Source organism: Schistocerca nitens, chromosome 3 (genome assembly GCF_023898315.1).
Source record: "Schistocerca nitens isolate TAMUIC-IGC-003100 chromosome 3, iqSchNite1.1, whole genome shotgun sequence".
Classification (NCBI taxonomy): domain Eukaryota; kingdom Metazoa; phylum Arthropoda; class Insecta; order Orthoptera; family Acrididae; genus Schistocerca; species Schistocerca nitens.
Genome location: NC_064616.1, coordinates 145,350,244 through 145,373,493, shown reverse-complemented (window position 1 = coordinate 145,373,493; position 23,250 = coordinate 145,350,244). Strand labels below are relative to the sequence as shown.

Sequence of the window (23,250 nt, the reverse complement as noted above, 5' to 3'; positions counted from 1 at the left end):
ATGCGTGTAGATTGTGTCATCGAGTCGCGTTTCTCACAATCGTGTCCTTCCATTGCAGTATTGTAATTCCCACTTACAGGAGCTGTTTCTTGTTGGGAGATCTGGAATGAGATGCACTCAGTCTCTTGGTGCCAAGTTCGGAAGAGATTAGCGGAGGCACAAGTTTGGGAAAGGCTAGGGCAGCAATATTTTAAACACATGACTCTCGTTACTGAAGTCAAATGATGTCACTGGAAGAGATTGACTTTGTAGTCAGCCGGTGTCAGTCGATTAACCCACTGTAACAGATTATATATGCGCTTTAGAACAGTATGATAATCCGCAACGTTAATAGGCTTCGTTATTTAGTGTCTCAAGTTGTTAATGCAAAATTCGAAATCTCATTGTGCACAATTCATGAGAGTGTTATAATGTCACAATCGCCATGTTATGGTATTTCGTATAAATAGATCACCAAATGGAAATGGTTTCAAAAAATGGTTCAAATGGCTCTGAGCACTATGGCACTTAACATCTGTGGTCATCAGTTCCCTAGAACTTAGGGCTACTTAAATCTAACTAACCTAAGGACATTACACACATCCATGCCCGAGGCAGGATTCGAACCTGCGACCGTAGCGGTCACGCGGTTCCAGACTGAAGCGCCTAGAACCGCACGGCCACACCGGCCGGCGAAATGGTTTCGTTTCCGTTTTGGAAAAACAGTTCCATACTTCGTTTTTCTACTGCAACGTTCTCAGACAATACGGAAATTATGTTAAAAATGAAATAATTTACCATTTTATGTTTCGTTTTAAAATGTTACTTGTAACATATTGCTTCCCGCCAGTTCGCGGAGGTGTCACTTGGCTGTTACGGATGCATATGTCGTCACCAAAAGTTGCTCCAGAAGCCTTGTCTCGTAGAATACGCGGGTTCTCTTCAGATCACCGCAGTTAAGCCATATTCAATAAGTAAGGCAACGCATTTTTTTTCTCGGCCAATTTCAGATGAAAGTTGAAAAACTGGCGATTTTGTTGTGGTGTATCATGAAATATTCGCGCTTCAGCCCTTATAGTTTCATGAAGTGTCGATAGGTGTCGACGCTATACGTAGCCTTCAAAATGGCGTGTTGGTTGGTTGGTTTTAGGGGAGGAGACCAGACAGCGAGGTCATCGGTCTCACCGGATTAGGAACGGATGGGGTTCCCTTTGAAAGGAAATATCTCGGCATTTGCCTGGAGCGATTTAGGAAAATCACGGAAAACCTAAATCAGGATGGCCGGACGCGGGATTGAACCGTCGCCCTCCAGAATGCGAGTCCAGTGTGCGAACCACTGCGCCACCTCGCTCGGTAAAACGGCGTGTGTAACGGAAGTGCGGTCCAAACAGAAAATCATCACTGAGTTTCTTTTGGTGGGAAACCAGAGAATCGTAGATATTCATAGGCACTTGTAGAATGTCTACAGTTACCTAGCAGTGAACAAAAGCACAGTGAGTCTGTCATCACTGCAACAAGGTGGCGCAAACCGATCTCCCGCCCGCCTGCCGACCAAACACAGCTGTGACTTCTGCAATGTTGGAACGTGTGGATACTCTCATTCGAGGTGATCAATTTATTTACTCGTTCGGCATCACAGAGGCATAATTTACAATATTCTTATCACTATATACTAAAAAAGAAAACAATATAATTCTACACTATATTAGATATGTTTTTGAGCCACTCTATGGCTGAGTCACTGAGTCTATGTATGTCCATGAGTTCACCACCATAGCCATACACTTTGCACACGAGTAGATGGTCCATTGTCTGTATTTCACCGCACTCACATACAGCGCTGTCTGCCAGGCCCCACTTGTTCGTCAGGTGTTTACATCTCCCAACACTCGTTCTGACCCGGTTTAGAGCTGTCGACACTCTTCTTGATAGGTTGAAGCCATCAATCTTCTTGTTCGGATCGTGTACTAAATTTTTGTTCTTAAATTCACTTGCCGACCATACTTCGTTCCAGGCCGTTCTCGGCTCAAAGGCTTGTAGTTCTTCACCGATTTTCCAAAAGGGTGATCTGGATTTAAGCCTGTTTGTCGGTGTCAGGTCTTGGTGGATAGGGAGGTCCGGGTTGTCTATAATTTTCCTGTAGGTTTTTAGGGCTAGCTGTGATCGCCTGATTTCTGGAGGCTCTATGTTCGCTAGTACAGGAAGCAATGCACACGGGGTGGCCCTGAGTGTTCCCGAGATTATTCGCATTGTCTCCCTCAGCTGGACATCCACTTTAGATACGTGTGCACTTCTCCAGACTGGTGAAGAGTATTCAGCTACACTGTAGACAAGGGCTAGTGCTGAAGTTCTCAAAGTGCTCGCTCCACATCCCCATGTTGTTCCAGCCAGTTTTGAAAGGATAGAATTGCGGGATTTTAGTTTTTGCTTTGTGTCTTCGAGGTGTGAGCTGTACGTTAGGGTCCGGTCTAGTTTGACTCCCAAATATTTAGGCTTATCCTCATGTCTTATGCTTTGGCCATTCGAAAAGATCTGTAATTTTCTGTGTGTCTCTCTGTTGTTGAGGTGCATTATAGTGCTGGTTGGTTTGTTGGGGTTGGGAAGTAGGTGCCACTTGGAGTAATAGGTGTTCAGGACTTCAAGGTGATCAATGAATCACAATCAATCATCTCGCTACTTATTTGGACATTTCTATCAGTAGTGCTGACAGAGCTCCACCTATTGGTGTACTCAAAAGTGTGTGCCCGCAGCTTCCTCGTCGCTGAACAGAAGACCATGAAGACCAACCAAGGACCATCCGTGCAGAATAACTTGCGCATTATGAGGCTGATCGTGGAAAATTTTTGTAGAAAACCGTCACAGCCGATGAAACATGGGTTCATCACTTCTAACCGGAAACAAAAAGTCATGGCGGTTGTCTGAAGGGGTTATTCTGTTTGATGTCCTCCATAATGGTGCGGTGATCAACTCTGAAGTATGTTGTACTACCGTCAAGAATTTAGAGAAACGACATCAGCGGGTTCTTCGCCACAAAAATGCAAACGAACGTCTCCTTCTCCATGACAATACAAAGTTTCACACAGGCCTGCGCACCTGAGAGGAGCTCACAGGACTTCTTGGACTGTTCTTTCTCATACACCAAGCAGTCAAGATCTCGCACCTGCTGGCTTCCATGTGATTGGCCCAATGAAGAATGCAATCCGCGGGAAGCAGTACACGGATGATGGGGAGGTTACTGATGCAGTAAGTCGTTGGTTCAGAAATCGGACAGTAGAGTCGTACCATGCAGGCATAAAGGCCCCCCCCCCCTCCCAGTAAGGTGGGTAGCGTCATCACACTGAAGGGAGATTATGTTGAAAAATAGGGTTCTGTAGCCGAAAGAGTGCGGAATAATATGGTGTATTTAATTCCTAAATAAAACCAACCTGCTCTCAGAATAAAATGTGTTGCATTACTTATTGAACCTCCCCCGTACTTGGATGGGTAACCGCCTGGGTACGTCACGTGCTGCTGGCTGTTACGCCTTTGTGTGTACGGAAAAGGGAAGGAAAGGTGGTGAGCATCAGCCTTTGTGCCTATGTTCTGGGCTAAATTCCAAATCTTTCCGGAGTGTCACATGAAGTGTGGGCATGGGGCACTGTCGATGATGATAGATTCATTCATCGCTTGGCCACGAAGCTCGACGGACCCCTTGGTGCTATTCGAGAGATGTAGGCTATATGCTGGCTCTGGATTTCACCCTCTAACTTCTGTCATCATCATAATCACCATCATCCAACACAAACATGACACCACGCTACAAACATCCATTAGAGTCGTACCACGTACTTTAAATGCGCTTAAACACACACCTCTGACACTTCGCCAAGGAATGATGCCTTTGCGGGAAAGGGCAGGAAATCCTTCCAATTAGCAACTGAACCTGCCCTTAGAGGTCTCCCAGACAACAATGCCGAACGATTTTACTTTTCTTTTTATGAAAAGTCGCTATATGTTGAAAGCAGCACTTAGCACCATCGTCGACGATGGTGTGTAACGGTGCTTTTAACTTGTATCGTGTTGGCAGTAGGGCAATGGACACCTCAGTACGCTTCCATCTGACGAGCAAAACAGGTCAAAATAAATCAGATAATACACAACCTGTGGCTATGCTCCGTGCATTACAAAGAAATAAACTGCAATAAATTAACAAAAGGAAATAAGGTTATAATGTACAACCTTGCACCCATCGAAGAAAGTAGATACGGAATAGTAGCTCGTTTGGAGGAAGAAATAACCGGCCAGTTGAAAATAAGACCCATGAGGTTTAACCACTATGTAATTTCTCTCGGTAAATGGCCAGTCTACATCCGCCATCAAATGAGGAACATAGGTATGTAAACGCCATACATTATTACTATTCTAGTCGAGCTCACAGGAGTCCAAATTCTCTTCGATCTATTCTGATTTATGTATGGTGTTACTAAAGTGCTTGAGGAGAATGGCGGGGTGACTTCTCAAATAAGATTAACAGTCTCTTTCTCCCGCTGTAATTCTACAAGTAATCGTGCACTCTGCCTCGAAGGACTATATTGTCTGCCAGGCGTTAAGGTAAACTCTTTCCTCCTTCTAGTGACAAACGAAGCAAGATCATATAAAATAGACTAGCGCAGGCAAAGGAAGACATTCCTGACAAAATGAAGTACATTAGTATCAAAAATCGGGTTTAATTTGACAAATACATTTCTGAGAATGCATGTTTGGACCACAGCACTGTAGGCAAGTGAATCGTGGACCGTGAAAAAATTGTGAAGAAGAGAATCGAGGTGTTTAAGATGTGGTGGCATAGAAAGATGTTGAAATTTAGGTGGACTGATAAGATAAGCAATGAGGAGGTACCCTGCAAAAATGGCGTGGAGAGCAACTTGTCGGAAACATTGACAAGAAGAAGCGATAGGATCATGCGGCAGGTGTAGATGCATCAGCGATTATTTTCCATGGTTCTTGAGGGAGCTGTAGTGGGTGAAAACTGTAAGGGAAGACAAAAAATGGAATGTAGCCAGCAAATATTTGAGAACGTTGGATGTGAGTGCTACATTGAGGTGAAAGGTTGACGTAGAAGAGCAATTCATGTTGGGCCGCATGAAACCAGTCAGAAGACACATGACAAAAAAGGAAGTGATCTTTAAGATTCCGTGGTGGTCTGGACAATTTAAGTTACGCCTGTCCCTCTTCCTGCTCCTTAACCCTTGTGAGTGTTTATTCACTACTAGGTTATTCTCCATCTAATTTGTACCTTGTCGGAATTGGGATCTCCGTAATCCTGCGAAGGTTTCTAACAACGTTTGGAAGCGCTTTATTACTGAAGAAAAACTAAAGGGTAAATACGGAGCAAGAAACCCGACCGGCCAATTTAGTGATTGCCTTAAGAATGTGACTACCTCGTGTCTCTCGCTCCAGCAACTATTCACAGCGTGCAGGTGTAAAAGAAAATAAATATTGCAATACGTGAAATTAAGTATACTCTCGGTATTCGGGAAAGGCTCACCCAGGGGGGAAGTAAAGGTCTACTGGCAGTCTAGCTGTGGCGTGAATGAAATAAAGGGGTAGGAAGAGAGTGGCTGGTGGCCGATTGTGAGCCCAGAACCAGAGGTAGACGGCGGAAACCTCCGCTCTGTTTGAAGGCTGAAGTTCAGGGCAGTATCTACGCTGCGTCCTTCTGCCCAAGGCCCTCCAACAGCCGCACATGTGACTCGTTTCACACGTTCCCCATCGGCTAAACGGGGCAGCGTGGGTAGTTACCAAAAAACAGGAAAAATGTGACACGGTGCTGATGCCGCGGTTCCTAGGCACGTAGGCCCTAAAGGAGTTTATGTGGGATTTTCTCGAAACCCGCGGCTGTTACTTCAGAAGCCGGCCGGAGTGGCCGTGCGGTTCTAGGCGCTACAGGCTGGAGCCGAGCGACCGCTCCGGTCGCAGGTTCGAATCCTGCCTCGGGCATGGACGTGTGTGATGTCCTTAGGTTAAGTTAGGTTTAATTAGTTCTAAGTTCTAGGCGACTGATGACCTCAGAAGTTAAGTCGCATAGTGCTCAGAGCCATTTGTTACTTCAGAAACAAATTTTTTAACAAATTTTCTAACATATTCCCGGATGACTGGCCCTCCTGTACAATAATTTATGAAGAATAAATGTCTGTTGTTCCATCTGATGATTAAACACTTTCTGTGTGGCGCACTGCTATTGCAACCTTTCGACATGGCTTGAGTTCAGCGATTTCCGACGTGTGTGTGGACCAGCATAGCGTCAGTTGCTGTGGTGGATGCGTGTAGGCTGCTGTGTCGTGATTGTGTTTGCGAGGTTTCTCTTATTTTAGACACCATTTAGTTGCCATTTACTGCTTCGTGTTTGAAAGCTACGTGTAAAATGGGTAAGTTTCTGTCGTGAGTGGTAATACAAACAGCTAGTCCAACGTCGCAGGAGGCAGTTTCCACTGTGGGTGGAGAAAAACGAGGATGGTTACACCATACGAGTATGTCGCTGTAGGTACACTGGTCGTGTGATAAGCTGAACGGTGCATCAGAGTGTATCTGTCGTTGCAGTCATAGATTCCGGGGACCACCTGACATTCAGGCTCCAAACAACTATTTTTCCTGTATCAGACTCTATAGTTAACGTAATAAACGGCAGGGGCACTTTAATGGTCACCAAAGCTTCTTTACTGTTATTGTACTATTCCGTAAGTCAATTGTAATAAGAAAACTTGATGTTAATAAACTGTCGATAAAATACGATTTCTTTAGATGGATTACGAAGTCTGCTAGGGATTCTTGTCGGACGCCAAGTAAGCTAGTCAGCCTTAGGACGTACATCTGGTCTGAAATCGATGTCAGCCATTCTTTCAATCTTCAGTATTGTACGAAAATAGTTTTTTTCAAATTCAGTAATTGTTTATTATTTCACGTTGTTTATCGATAAACTCACCATAACGGTATCCCTAAATATTATTTAACGGTGTTTTGCTTCCCGCACAACGATTCATTATGAAACGGTCAGAACTTCTGCAGTTCAAAATGTTTCCATTGCGCTACATCTGCTGCAAGGGAAGACATCAACGAGAATACTGAACAAAACATGTCAATTTTCAAAGTTAATTAAAAAAGTTTATATTTAACTTGCAGTCTCGGGTGAAAAGCAAGATCTGTCTAACTGTACAACACCTATGTCACGGGTTCGTATTCTGAGAGACTGATGCAGTTTTAAAACAAGAGGGGATCTTGCATGTCGTTGATGGCGATTAGAAGCAGGGTAGAGTTAAGGCAGTATCTGAACATAGAATGCCATAGTGTAACATCACCAAATGGGTCGATGAACTCAATATCCCGATTCGACTGCAGGGTAATATTACCTCCTCGCATGAGAAACTACGGAAAGGTTTCGAACTTCGCAATCATGAACTTAGCATCGCTTATGTTGGTATGCAGTACCCTCCATTATGTAATGAACAACTATTTGCAGAGTATATTAGTAGATATAGATGTACTAGTCGATGTAGAATCAACTTCCCCCTATTGCTAATTAAATATTATACAGATGAAATTTGAAGTACCGCAAAGATTTGTAACATCCTTCAAATGTTCAGAAATGTAAAATTTTGCATTTCAGAAAACTACTTACTGCAGTAACAATGAGTGACAACTGGAACAGAATGTAACAATTTCTTGGGATATGAACTGTAATGACCACATGGGAACAATTGTGAGCAGAGCAGGTGTTACGCTACTGGGGAAATACACTGGATCTCCATTGATTGCTTACAAAACACTCTTGTGACCCATCCAACAATATTGCTTAAATGTGTAACACGAATGGTCACAATCCTTTTGAATCGTATTTTTTTCTTTTTTTAATTGATTCTTTATTTTAAATGCGCCACCACCTGATTTCTTAAGCGTGATCCTGAACTGGCCACTTAGTTGCAGGTCTGCAGAGATGAGAGAGGCGTCATCGGTAATGGTGGCGGCGGGGTGGGGAGGGGGGGGGGCAAGGGGGCAAAATCCCTGGGGCCCTTGTCTCTCAATAGTTTCAGAACGCCTGGGTTACTCAGTTAGCAGGTATCAGACTGCTTTGTACAGTAAAGTTTGTAAAATATAACAAATAAACGATCATTACCACAGCACAAGTATAGCCAATCTAGCTCTTGCTTTCCAATTCATTTCTTCTCTTTTATGATTCTTACAGGCCAGTTGCACAAAATTCTATTTAGTGTTTAATTCAAAATGCAAAATATTTTCCTTATACATTGTGCGTTAAAAACACCATGTAATATAGTCGAAAATGCTCTTTCTTTAAATGTTGTTGGAAATCCTCCTAAAACTTTTCCCCAACTAATGCATACCGCAACAGCTGTGAAACTTCGTTGTAATTTGGTAGGATTGCCAACAACATTATAAGATAAGATACTTCTGATTCCATTACAAGGTGATTTTACACAAAATATATAGAAAATATTTTTCACCAAGAACAAACACAAAATAATGTATATTTGTTTATATATAGTTGTCCTCGAAGAATTGTAAAAGTGAAGAAATGAAATGACATTAGACAAGGTACACTGGCTTTGTTAATGTTTATAAGTAGCGGTAATGTTCTTCTGTTTTTCGTAGAATGCCAACTTACATGGGTGCTCCCATGTTACTTGATGTGACGTTATTTTCTGCTCAAAGAAGTTTAGTCTTCTGAGGTACGTCTCATAAAATTAGAGATTCAAATGATGTAAATTTCCTCAGAATATTAGAGCTCTAGAGTCACAAAGATCCGTTTCTGGAAAAATACTTCAACAAGGTCAGGGCTACGACTGCATCCTGATTTCACAGGATGATAAAGCACTATAATAACATCACACAACTATAGAAAAAAAGAAAACTTCCACCAGAACAGTACATGTGTCTTCACCTTGATGTGTGGATACAGACTAAGCAGCTTAGAACCAGTCTTACCTCCCGCCCTTGCTCCACCCCTCCCTCCCTCTCCTCCCATGTACGTAGGAATACTGGTTTTCCAGGTCTGTACTAACCTGTCGCTGATGGTCCACAAAGAGGTCCATCCACTGCAGGTGGTCTGCTTTGATCGGTGTTGGGCTGACAATGATATACTGTTTCCAGTCTGCAGCTGGATGCTCCCATAGAGAGTGCTTCTCCTTTTCTAGGCCTGTTGTAACCTTTCACTGATGGTACACAAAGAGAACCATCTGCTGGTGATGCTCTACTTTAGTCAGTGTCGTGTTGAAAATGATATACTGTTTCATGTCTGCATAAATCGAACGTATTTCTAGGAAATATCTACCGGTGGAACAATAACGAAATACTAGACTATTCGTCACAGATGGCGCTGGGAGAAGAACGGCCAACAGAATGCTGTGGCCCTCGGCTACGTCTCATGGTTGGAGGAAGCAACTCCAGGAGGAGCACTCGCGAGAGAAGTAGGTGGCGGGACCAGCGGCTTTTGAAATTGCAATGGGTGGTCGGTATTCAGTACGCCAGCGCCGAGTACCCTGCTGCTGCTGGCCGCTTCCAGCCAAAACCTACACTCCTGGAAATTGAAATAAGAAACCGTGAATTCATTGTCCCAGGAAGGGGAAACTTTATTGACACATTCCTGGGGTCAGATACATCACATGATCGCACTGACAGAACCACAGGCACATAGACACAGGCAACAGAGCATGCACAATGTCGGCACTAGTACAGTGTATATCCACCTTTCGCAGCAATGCAGGCTGCTATTCTCCCATGGAGACGATCGTAGAGATGCTGGATGTAGTCCTGTGGAACGGCTTGCCATGCCATTTCTACCTGGCGCCTCAGTTGGACCAGCGTTCGTGCTGGACGTGCAGACCGCGTGAGACGACGCTTCATCCAGTCCCAAACATGCTCAATGGGGGACAGATCCGGAGATCTTGCTGGCCAGGGTAGTTGACTTACACCTTCTAGAGCACGTTGGGTGGCACGGGATACATGCGGACGTGCATTGTCCTGTTGGAACAGCAAGTTCCCTTGCCGGTCTAGGAATGGTACAACGATGGGTTCGATGACGGTTTGGATGTACCGTGCACTATTCAGTGTCCCCTCGACGATCACCAGTGGTGTACGGCCAGTGTAGGAGATCGCTCCCCACACCATGATGCCGGGTGTTGGCCCTGTGTGCCTCGGTCGTATGCAGTCCTGATTGTGGCGCTCACCTGCACGGCGCCAAACACGCATACGACCATCATTGGCACCAAGGCAGAAGCGACTCTCATCGCTGAAGACGACACGTCTCCATTCGTCCCTCCATTCACGCCTGTCGCGACACCACTGGAGGCGGGCTGCACGATGTTGGGGCGTGAGCGGAAGACGGCCTAACGGTGTGCGGGACCGTAGCCCAGCTTCATGGAGACGGTTGCGAATGGTCCTCGCCGATACCCCAGGAGCAACAGTGTCCCTAATTTGCTGGGAAGTGGCGGTGCGGTCCCCTACGGCACTGCGTAGGATCCTACGGTCTTGGCGTGCATCCGTGCGTCGCTGCGGTCCGGTCCCAGGTCGACGGGCACGTGCACCTTCCGCCGACCACTGGCGACAACATCGATGTACTGTGGAGACCTCACACCCCACGTGTTGAGCAATTCGGCGGTACGTCCACCCGGCCTCCCGCATGCCCACTATACGCCCTCGCTCAAAGTCCGTCAACTGCACATACGGTTCACGTCCACGCTGTCGCGGCATGCTACCAGTGTTAAAGACTGCGATGGAGCTCCGTATGCCACGGCAAACTGGCTGACACTGACGGCGGCGGTGCACAAATGCTGCGCAGCTAGCGCCATTCGACGGCCAACACCGCGGTTCCTGGTGTGTCCGCTGTGCCGTGCGTGTGATCATTGCTTGTACAGCCCTCTCGCAGTGTCCGGAGCAAGTATGGTGGGTCTGACACACCGGTGTCAATGTGTTCTTTTTTCCATTTCCAGGAGTGTAGATACAAGGCCTACGCACAGTGGCCATATTGGCACGTGACGTCACAAACTGTTGGCAATCTTATCTTCAGTCGACAGTCCTGTTGGCGTGTATGTTGTGTTGAATGTGTGTGACACGTGAAAGTGACGTATATTTCATACAGTATTCGCCTACAGTTCTTTGAAGTATGGGATACAAGTGCTGCGTTCCCTTTTGCCAAGGAAATTATAAATCCCATAAAGGCATGAAAGTGCACATGTTTCGATTTCCCAAATGTGTGAAATTGAGAAACCACTGGATTGCAGCTATTCCCAGACAGGAATTTGTGTCTACGCTTCATTCAAGGGTAAGTAAATGACAAAAAATTTGTAGCGTGTTATTTGTTTCCATTGCAACACATTTTCCAATTGTTTTTAAAAGAAGTTATGTATCATGTACCAGTATTATTTGTTTCTTAATTCTGGACCATTGCTGGGAGGTTAATACGAAGCTGGCAGTGAAATGTCTCATATTTGCAACTATTGTCACGCAGAATAGTTATATTAATTAGTGTGACTAGAAAATGTTTCGTATTCCTTATCATTCCTACCAGATTATTGAGTTTCCAGTACTTTTATTTGGAAGAGCTACAGAATGATTGTGTTCAATTTTACATATACAGCTATTCGGAAGTCCGCAGCTCGTGGTCGTGCGGTAGCGTTCTCGCTTCCCACGCCCGGGTTCCCGGGTTCGATTCCCGGCGGGGTCAGGGATTTTCTCTGCCTCGTGATGACTGGGTGTTGTGTGCTGTCCTTAGGTTAGTTAGGTTTAAGTAGTTCTAAGTTCTAGGGGACTGATGACCATGGATGTTAAGTCCCATAGTGGTCAGAGCCATTTGAACCATTTTTGAGCTTTTCGAAAATAATTTCAATTTGAGTAAACTACCTTAGAAAATTGCTTTAATGAATGCAGTGTTCGACAGATTAAGCAGTATAGAAAGCATAATTTCGAGGTAAGTGCATTATGATTAAATTAACAGCACTCTGTGACACGAATTTCAATCAAGGATATAGGAGAAACAATCTTTTCATGTTTAAGGTTCTAAAGTTCTGGAGAAACAGGGAAATAAAATATTCTTCGGGTTTTTTGATTTATTAAGCATCATTTCGTCGAATGATTTGAGTTTCGTGTGAGATCAGTAAATTTTGAAGTGGAGAGGAAAATTTACGAAAATAACCAGGGAAACAAATTCTTAAATTCTGTAGCAGCTCCAGCTGCTTTATTTAAAACCGAAAACGTCTGCTTGTTGCTGCATATTGCCGATTTTTTACTGCAAGAAAGCGTAGCTCCTGAGGTAAAAGACAGAATTTAAAATTACAGTTTGTATTGAAGCCTAGAAATGCATATTTAAGGCAAATCGTCAAAATAATTTTACATCTTGAAATAACATAGGGCAGTTTAGTTCAGTTACTTTACGCAATGATATAAATTTCCATACTTTCATTACAGGGACATGTAGGAGAGGAAAGCACGAGCATCTCTATGCGGTCTCAACTCTAAAACTCGTAAAGTTCGTACAGCTGCAGAGTGCTTAACAGGAGCGTTCCGATACAGACCCGGCCATCAGTATGTGACATCACAAGTGTGCGCGCAGGCCTGTAGTCTAGGTGGTGTTGTTCCAGCAGCCTCCCGTAACCTGTGCACTCTCCTAGCCTCCGAGCACTCAAAAAATTAATGTCTGTGGAAGTCTTGCAAATAAATTGTCATGGTTGTGGATATTACATACGTTTCAGACACGCAAAGATCAATACAAAACAGCGACTTTCATGAAACACACTGATTTTTATACCTGACAGCAAGTTACAATCCGCATCACCTCCCTCCTCCTTATTTCATAACATCCAGCTGAGTAAAAAAACGAACTGCATCTATGATATTGTTGTCGATGACGGATGAGCAAACTGCCAAGTTCAGAGGTCTATACCGAGCGAGGTGGCGCAGTGGTTAGACACTGGACTCGCATTCTGGAGGACGACGGTTCAATCCCGCGTCCGGCGATCCTGATTTAGGTTTTCCGTGATTTCCCTAAATCACTCCAGGCAAATGCCGGGATGGTTCCTCTGAAAGGGCACGGCCGACTTCCTTCCCCATCCTTCCCTAATCCGATGAGACTGATGACCACGCTGTCTGGTCTCCTTCCCCAAACAACCAACCAACCAATCAGAGGTCTATAACACACTACTGGCCATTAAAATTGCTACACCACCAAGATGACGTGCTACAGACGCGAAATTTAATCGACAGGAAGAAGATGCTGTGATATGCAAATGATTAGCTTTTCAGAGCTTTCACACAAGGATGGCGCCGGTGGCGACATCTACAACGTGCTGACATGAGGAAAGTTTCCAAGCGATTTCTCATACACAAACAGCAGCTGACCGGCATTGCCTAGTGAAACGTTGTTGTGATGCCTCGTGTAAGGAGGAGAAATGCGTACCTTCACGTTTCCGACTTTGATAAAGGTCGGCTTGTAGCCTGTCGCGATTGCGGTTTATCGTATCGCGACATTGCTGCTCACGTTGGTCGAGAGCCAATGACTGTTACCAGAATATGGAATCGGTGGGTTCAGGAGGGTAATACGGAACGCCGTACTGGATCCCAACGGCCTCGAATCACTAACAGTCGAGGTGACAGGCATCTTATCCGCAAGGCTGTAACGGATCGTGCAGCCACGTCTAGATCCATGAGTCAACAGAAGGGGACGTTCGCAAGACAACAAACATCTGCACGAACAGTTCGACGACGTTTGCAGCAGCATGGACTATCAGCTCGGAGACCATGGCTGCGGTTAACCTTGACGCTGCATCACAGACAGGAGTGCCTGCGATGGTGTACTTAACGACGAACCTGGGTGCACGAATGGCAAAACGTCATTTTTTTTTATGAATCCAGGTTGGCGACATCGCAGTGAACGCACATTGGAAGGGTGTATTCGTTATCGCCATACTGGCGTATCACTCGGCGTCATGGTATAGGGTGCCGTTGGTTACACGTCTGGGTCACCTCTTGTTCGCATTGACGGCACTTTGAACAGTGGACGTTACTTTTCAGATGTGTTACAACCCGTGGCTCTACCCTTCATTCGATCCCTGTGAAACCCTACATTTCAGCAGGATAATGCACGACCGCATGTTGCAGGTCCTGTACGGGCCCCTCTGGATACAGAAAATGTTCGACTGCTGCCCTGGCCAGCACATTCTCCAGATCTCTCACGAATTGAAAACGTCTGGTCAATGGTTGCCGAGCAACTGGCTCGTCACAATACACCAGTCACTACTCTTGATGAACTGTGGTATCGTGCTGTAGCTGCATGGGCAACTGTACGTGTACACGCCATCTAAGCTCTGTTTGACTCAATGCCCAGGCGTATCAAGGCCGTAATAACGGTCAGAGGTGGTTCTTCTGGGTACTGATTTCTCAGGATCTACGCACCCAAATTGCGTGAAAATGTAATCACATGTCAGTTCTAGTATAATATATTTGTCCAATTAATACCCGTTTATCATCTGCATTTCTCCTTAGTGTAGCAATTTTAATGGCCAGAAGTGTAATACATCTGATACATGTAGTAACCTATCACAGATCTCTTGTACATGTCTACCATGTATAAAATTGGTAACACATCCTAAATGAATCGAAAACTTCTACTATTTGTATGTGAAAACCACCGATCACCACAGAAGGTCCTTGTTATTCATCTGAAGAAATGTGATCTATCTGAAACATTTAAGTTATAAGCTGTTGTGTGACCGAAATTTTTACTTGAACAGTTATACACTCCTGGAAATGGAAAAAAGAACACATTGACACCGGTGTGTCAGACCCACCATACTTGCTCCGGACACTGCGAGAGGGCTGTACAAGCAATGATCACACGCACGGCACAGCGGACACACCAGGAACAGCGGTGTTGGCCGTCGAATGGCGCTAGCTGCGCAGCATTTGTGCACCGCCTCCGTCAGTGTCAGCCAGTTTGCCGTGGCATACGGAGCTCCATCGCAGTCTTTAACACTGGTAGCATGCCGCGACAGCGTGGACGTGAACCGTATGTGCAGTTGACGGACTTTGAGCGAGGGCGTATAGTGGGCATGCGGGAGGCCGGGTGGACGTACCGCCGAATTGCTCATCACGTGGGGCGTGAGGTCTCCACAGTACATCGATGTTGTCGCCAGTGGTCGGCGGAAGATGCACGTGCCCGTCGACCTGGGACCTGACCGCAGCGACGCACGGATGCACGCCAAGACCGTAGGATCCTACGCAGTGCCGTAGGGGACCGCACCGCCACTTCCCAGCAAATTAGGGACACTGTTGCTCCTGGGGTATCGGCGAGGACCATTCGCAACCGTCTCCATGAAGCTGGGCTACGGTCCCGCACACCGTTAGGCCGTCTTCCGCTCACGCCCCAACATCGTGCAACCCGCCTCCAGTGGTGTCGCGACAGGCGTGAATGGAGGGACGAATGGAGACGTGTCGTCTTCAGCGATGAGAGTCGCTTCTGCCTTGGTGCCAATGATGGTCGTATGCGTGTTTGGCGCCGTGCAGGTGAGCGCCACAATCAGGACTGCATACGACCGAGGCACACAGGGCCAACACCCGGCATCATGGTGTGGGGAGCGATCTCCTACACTGGCCGTACACCACTGGTGATCGTCGAGGGGACACTGAATAGTGCACGGTACATCCAAACCGTCATCGAACCCATCGTTGTACCATTCCTAGACCGGCAAGGGAACTTGCTGTTCCAACAGGACAATGCACGTCCGCATGTATCCCGTGCCACCCAACGTGCTCTAGAAGGTGTAAGTCAACTACCCTGGCCAGCAAGATCTCCGGATCTGTCCCCCATTGAGCATGTTTGGGACTGGATGAAGCGTCGTCTCACGCGGTCTGCACGTCCAGCACGAACGCTGGTCCAACTGAGGCGCCAGGTGGAAATGGCATGGCAAGCCGTTCCACAGGACTACATCCAGCATCTCTACGATCGTCTCCATGGGAGAATAGCAGCCTGCATTGCTGCGAAAGGTGGATATACACTGTACTAGTGCCGACATTGTGCATGCTCTGTTGCCTGTGTCTATGTGCCTGTGGTTCTGTCAGTGCGATCATGTGATGTATCTGACCCCAGGAATGTGTCAATAAAGTTTCCCCTTTTTTGGGACAATGAATTCACGGTGTTCTTATTTCAATTTCCAGGAGTGTATTTAGCGTCAACGTACTTCTTACAAGCGACCAGTTATTAAAAAGATACACATTCACCATAATAACAAAGGATTCATGGTTCCACAAAAACAGATATAACCGATTTCTTTCACATTAATGGACAAATTGACATAGTTGAGGGTGTTCCTTGCGTTCAGAAGTTCTTTGTGTGTGTGGAACTCTTGTAAATACATGTCATGCACGTGGGTATTACATAAATTTCAGATGCATGAAATACCAGTACAGAGCTGTATCTTTCATGCTATCTGTACACATGTTGCGAAGAAAAAAAACACAATAATTTTTATGTTCAACAGAAACCTTTCTCTCTCTTCTCATTGTTTTGTAACAGCCGATGGAGTAAAACAATGAAATATAAAAACTTCACTAATATCACCTGGTAGAGAGCTCGATAAGAGTTTTAGTGGTCTCTGTCTTCTGATGTACCAAAAACAACGTCTTCTTGTTGACATTGAGCACATTTGCTGATCCCTTTAAACATGTATGTATTGCTCTAGTGATCGAAGTCACTTCCACAAACCTCTGTAAAGTTTTGTCACCTGAACTGGAAAAAGAGCATACAATACAGACTATTAATCACAATTCAGGGCACCTGTGTAGTAGTTTCGTAAGCAGTTTGATACATTGTTCTTTGCTGTAATACATCCAAGCAGTGTAAGACTACAGTTTTGTACACTGCAATACATCCTCATACATAGTCCGACATTTAGGTCTATGTCAGGTGTTAAACTGGCATTGACGTGTTTCGATCCATTGGCTCTCACAAAAAGCTGGACATCACATGGTGAACGGTGTGCTGATCCCACAACATACCAGGTTGGTGGAAATAAAAGACAGAGGCAGTGTTCATTATTGACAAATCTGTGGAAGACATCACAAGATACGGGAAACTGGAAGAGTCTGCAGCATTGTAGATCATTTCTAAACAGCTATCGAAAGGTGATGACCTCTACATTTAATCTCATATACCACAATGATGTGGTACCAAATGTCACTATGTTCCGTTTTCGAAGAGAACAAGGGCATTGATTGCTCAAATTGCACCCAGGCACATGATCACTGTTTTAGTGTCCTATGTGTTGGCCATCCTGACCTCCAAATCTTTGGACACTGTCCTTCATTTTTTATGGCATATAATCCTGAAACTGCATGTGTAACAGGGTGTATTCTGCAAGACTTAAACCCCTACAGCACGGATAGTATGCTCCGTCAGTTCTCAATCACACCAGTGAAGGAATGGAATGATTTCCTTACACCGAGCTAAACACATAAAAACCCTCATTTTTGTTGTATTTTCCTCACTTTTTGCGTATTTTCCATCAATGTTCGCAATTTTACCAGGTTTTCCATAATTTAAACTCATTTTACTCAATTCTCGAGTTCCAGACCGCTTGTCACGTCAACAAAACATCTCAGTGATCTTTTGGACTTTGTTTTTGCAGTACTTGCATTACTATAACGATTTTTCTCAGTTCGTAGTGTGTGTTACATTGTGATCCGTTGTTTACGAGTTGTGGTTTTTAAAGACAATTTCGATGGGTAATTAGAGCCGTCAAGCATTTTCCTTCAGTTGTAGTAGCGTGTATTGGCCTTCCTACACATACGTGATAGTTTTGCTGCCCCATCCCTTCTTACCATACTTGCATGTATGCGTGTTTACAAGTTCCTCAGTAGCTATACACTCGTAGATCGGTAGGAGACAATTCTTCCAACACTTCAGTGATAGTTTGCTGCCCTATCCGTGCATACCATGCATCTGTATACAACTTTCTCAGCAACTATACACTAGCAAATCGGTAGAAGGCAATTTTTCTGGCAGCAGTTGTAGGACTGTTTCCCACCAATTTCGAGTGGTATCCTGGACTAGTGCATACAGCAAGGTGAACATATACACACTTGTGATCAGCAAAAGTGGGGGCCAGGAGCAGTGGGATGTGGGGTCAGGTGAGGGGTGATTGTAGGACAGTTTCGAGTTTCTTGTGGTGGTACTGTGGACTAGAGCAGTCGGTCTTTAGACTTCAAGGCAAAAATATACACATGCGATCATAAAAAGTGGGCGCAGGGGCGACAGAAAGTGGGGCAGGGATTGGCGGAGTGTGGAGGTGGATGTAGGACAATCCAGCAGCAGGCTAGCATCCTCGAAAACAAATAAAGTAAATAAGTAAAGACAGTACCTTACATCCTTCCTCTCCAGCAGCTCAGCAAAGACTGATCCTTTCCCACGAATGTGCAAGTATTGGAAGGGAGGGGAAGTGGGAGAGGGGAGGGGGAGGGGGAGATGGGAGAGGGAAGAGGAAATGGGGGAGTTAGGATGAGTGGGGATGACGACATCAGCAATGCGACACTGCCATATCTACCCCCCACAGTGAGAAGGGGGGGCGGGGCACCCAGGGAAGACCACCATCTTGAATAAATTTGACAACAGTTCAGACTGCACTGAAACAAACATTGTTTCCCTACTAATATGTACCCACTTCTGTGTGTTAGTTATTTTTCCTCTGTGTCAAACACTCTTCCCACAAACGCATCACACATTGTGGCGCCTGTTGTCTCCTGCATAGTCATAACTGCATCACTTAGTGCACTACAGCTGTCAGCATAGGCTAACTGTTTTGCATCCACACATCTGCACTCCTCCACCTGACCTGCTACCCAGGGGAAAGTGAGCATGCTCTTGCCACATATACTTGGAGTTTCTAACCAACCTAAAAACATACTTCTCCTAATAGTTATAACTATTAGTCTGAAAATGAAGTAAATACCGATGTATTGTTGTTCAGCACACTATCCTCAGCCGCCAATAAATATATCTGCACTTATATCCCTGCCACACTGTATGTGAAACCCTTGCACATGAATTTGTGTTTCGTCCATCCGGTGTGTTAATCCCTTCAGAGTTGTAGAAGGGAATTGGAGACATAGTTACAACTATTTTTTTTTGTTTAGTTTAACTACATTCCAAATGATTTTAATTACAAAAAAAATGGTTCAAATGGCTCTGAGCACTATGGGACTTAACATCTGAGGTCATCAGCCCCCAGAATTTAGAACTACTTAAATCTAACTAACCTACGGACATCACACGTATCCATGCTCGAGGCAGGATTCGAACCTGCGACCATAGCGGTCGCGCGGTTCCAGACAGAACCGCTCGGCCACACCGGCCGGCCTTTTAATTACAATAGAACATTACACAAGGTATGTTATAACAGCTATTTCTAATTTTGTGAAATAGTAGAGGGCATGATATTAACACTTTTCTTAAAAGAGCAATGCCCAGCAATGCGTCGTTTTGAATTTGCACTCGAATGAAGGAAACTATATATTGTAATAACAGAGTTGGAACTATTTCATTACAAAAAGAGTGTGAAATTTAAAGCACGATCTTAGCAATGGCACATCGTTCAAGTGTACTACAAACTGATTTCTTTCTGCGAAATTGTTGTAATTAAATATAATCAAAGTGGCTAATGTATTTGTCAATCACATTTAAATTTGTAGTATCGGCAATCTATTCTAATTCCGATTGAAACGGTGTGTGGAAATCAGGAATGCGAGTGCACAAATTGTACTCGGAAAAAATTACGTACTGGAAGCGGGAATTTTAACTTTCACCGTCAGTTCTGTGATTAGGAGGTCTGTCTTTCCGCACTTTCATAGAAAAACAATGTTACGTGTTTTAATACCAGAACAAAGTAAAAAAAAAATTTCGGTAGATGCAGTGTGAATTACAATAACAAACTAACTTCAGTAGTTCATTGTTTCCTTGGTAAGAATAACAGCTGAAACAATAGAATCTGAAGTTTAAGTGATCAGCACTGACTTTTGTAGAAAACGAAGCATTTGCAGACACTATTTTATAGATAAGTAATGTTTCCGTTCATGGTCTCTACGATATCAGAAAATGAGGAACAATTGCTCTGATACACCTGTATATACAAACTTTCTCCTCTGCCTCTGAATACTTCTCGCGATTTCTTCGGGGTCGTCTGCTTTCTAAATGCAATGCGATGACACGTCGCAATCCGCATAATTTGCTCGAATCCAACACGCAGCCGTACTTAATGCCGTTAATAGAGGCTGGAGGATACGCGTGTGAGCCGGCCGAAGTGGCCGTGCGGTTAAAGGCGCTGCAGTCTGGAACCGCAAGACCGCTACGGTCGCAGGTTCGAATCCTGCCTCGGGCATGGATGTTTGTGATGTCCTTAGGTTAGTTAGGTTTAACTAGTTCTAAGTTCTAGGGGACTAATGACCTCAGCAGTTGAGTCCCATAGTGCTCAGAGCCATTTGAACCATTTGATTTGATACGCGTGTGTATTTTACCGCATGCTCTTACTCGGCCCACTGCGCAATAAGCAAATGCTAGTTTGCTCGTATTCCGCCAGAAATATGTAATAGTAGTATTATAATGTAAACTGCGTTTGTGAACATATGGGCACAATCACACATCCTGTCCCGGGCGCAGTCATGGCTCTCAGAGGTCCTGCCTAGATGCTATGTCCGGTGAGGGTCGCTGGGGTGGGAGGTGATTACAGCATCCACGTCGTCACATACCGTTGCCCAAATCCCGCCAAGTCGCGGCGGACCTCCTTCCATTTTTATTTATTTATTTTTGTTTGAAATACGGTAAAGCACCACTGAGATTCTCAAAAACCGTAACTAGCAAAGGCTTGACAATAGACACCAACCATCCCGTGGAAACCTGCTCGGTAAATTTTAACACCAGTATCAGACGTAATCTCTAGGAATATATTACTGCCTCTTACGTATCCCTCCTGTAGGGACGGTAAAGACAAGATTAGAGTGATTATAGCGACCACAGGGGGATTTTAGCAATCATTCTGCTCATGCTCTTTACGCGAATAGAATGGGAAGAAGCACAATGGAAAGTATTCTCTGCCACTTCACAGTGGTTTGCAGAGTATAGATGTAGATGTAGATGTGACTCTCATCCCTAATGATTTCGCCGTTGATGGTATATTGAACTCCAATCTTTCTTTTCTTGTTTCTACCAAACAATACTTCAGAGCGAAGTAGGCGCCAAGTAAGTATGCTAACGAGACCACGAATTCAGTAGATGGAAGCAAGATATCCAGTCGTGATCAGCCCGTGAACAACACGTGTGATCTCATTCGATCTCCAGCGGTGTGCTCATTTTGTTGCAGCCCTCGACGCTTTGTCAGGACCTGTGAGACCAAAATAAATATTTGTCTGTCGACAAAATGAAGGGGAGAGGTGATGCAACTTTATACTAATCTAATAGTGAGTATCGTATTCAAACATTTCCATTATTTTTTCCACACGTGGAAGACTGTCACAATATAAAAGTTTTACTCAAATTCGTCCGGACAAATTTTACACAGTTTTGCGGATTGTTTTACTTCCAGTTGAGTGAAATGGAGATACACGCTGCAGATGTTAACAGATACTATAACAGCGACCGCTTTTGTGTGTGGAATTATCCGCGAGCGAATAAGCGAAATTAAATTGGGCGCCACGATGGTCTCGGTTCGGCTTAGCAGAGGGTGCTTATCACGGCCGCCTCGAAACCTGATTAAACTGACGGCAGAGGAGAGGACCGTTCCGGTGGAACACGTCCTTAATTAAGGGAAGAAGTGCCCGAGGTGGCAGCGTCCACTCTGCGGCTGGTGCAGACTTAAACTGCGTGCGCACCACATTTAATTAGCGGATGGCTCCATTGTGATGAGCGCAGCGCTGGGGGAGGGAGCCCGGGCGCCACCTTTTGTCTGCCTGCTGCCTGCCCTGATGGACGCTCCTCTGCGCCCCACAATTTCCCTTCGCGCCAGTCGTATCAGCCGCTTAATTCAAACGGAAAAGTCACCGTACGCTCCAGATTTACCGCCTGATAACGATCTTCGGAACGAGCTGCTAAATTAAAAGGTAATTCGAATAAACAATCGAGGACGGTGAGGCGGAACAATAAAACGTTCTGCTTCTCTATTTCAACTCGTACTGATCTTTTTTATTTTATTTTTTTACAATAAATAAAGCTGCACATTCTTCAGTTCTGCTTGGATACACCCCAGCCATTGTGCAATGTATGGTGCTTTTCAAGGGGTAGTCGTAAAGTTTTCATTTTCATTTCGAAACAACAGGGTTACGTAATTAATTTTTTGTTGTTTAGAGGTGCATGTCGGCAATCCTGGTACACAATGAATTCCCGTGCTACAGCCATAGCACTTTGCTAGGGGAGCCAAAAGAAAGTCACTGATAAAGTGGGGATGGCTCGTGCCATTTTTGTTCTCGCTCCTCGGACGGCATGTTACGTCACTGTACCGATATGATTTCAGTATGTACCTAGATGGCAGACATTTATCTGCAAAGCAAACAAAAAATTACTTACATAATTTTATTTCTTTCGAGGTTATATACTACCTAACAAAAAAAATGAAGCATCGGGTAGGGTGGGCAACAGCCTTGCCGCAGTGGATGCACCGGTTCCCGTGAGATCACCGAAGTTAAGCACTGTCGGGCGTGGTCGGCACTTGGATGGGTGACCATCCAGGCCACCATGAGCTGTTGCCATTTTTCGGGGTGCACTCAGCCTCGTGATGCCCATTGAGGAGCTACTCGATCGAATAGTAGCGGCTTCGGTCAAGAATACCATCATAACGGCCGGAAGAGCGGTGTGCTGACCCCACGCCCCTCGTATCAGCATCCTCCACCGAGGATGACACGGCGGTCGGATGGTCCCGGTAGGCCACTCGTGGCCTGGAGGTGGAGTGATGTATGTATGTATCGAGTAGGGTAGGCGGAAAAGAAATGAAAAATCGCTGGTTCCGAGGGTATGTGCTGTTATTTCCGTTCCCTGTGTGAACACCCTTATTAGTACAACGTTACATCCCGTCTTGTCTTTATGCACGCACTGATTCGGTTGGGAAGTTTGTCATAAAGCCGCAGTCTCCTCTCCTGAGAAAGCTGGCCCACAACTGTTGTAGCTCGTCCTCCATATCACGGATACTGGCACAAGTACTGCGTTGACGTCCGATCCGATCTCACACATTCTCTATTGGTTACGGATCTGGC

At 45.1% G+C, this 23,250-nt stretch overlaps 1 pseudogene; it reads left to right on the top strand.

The window, feature by feature from the left end:
* The first annotated feature begins 22,631 nt into the window (after nucleotides 1–22,631).
* Nucleotides 22,632–22,749, top strand: LOC126249925 (5S ribosomal RNA; annotated as a pseudogene).
* Nucleotides 22,750–23,250: the final 501 nt, after the last annotated feature.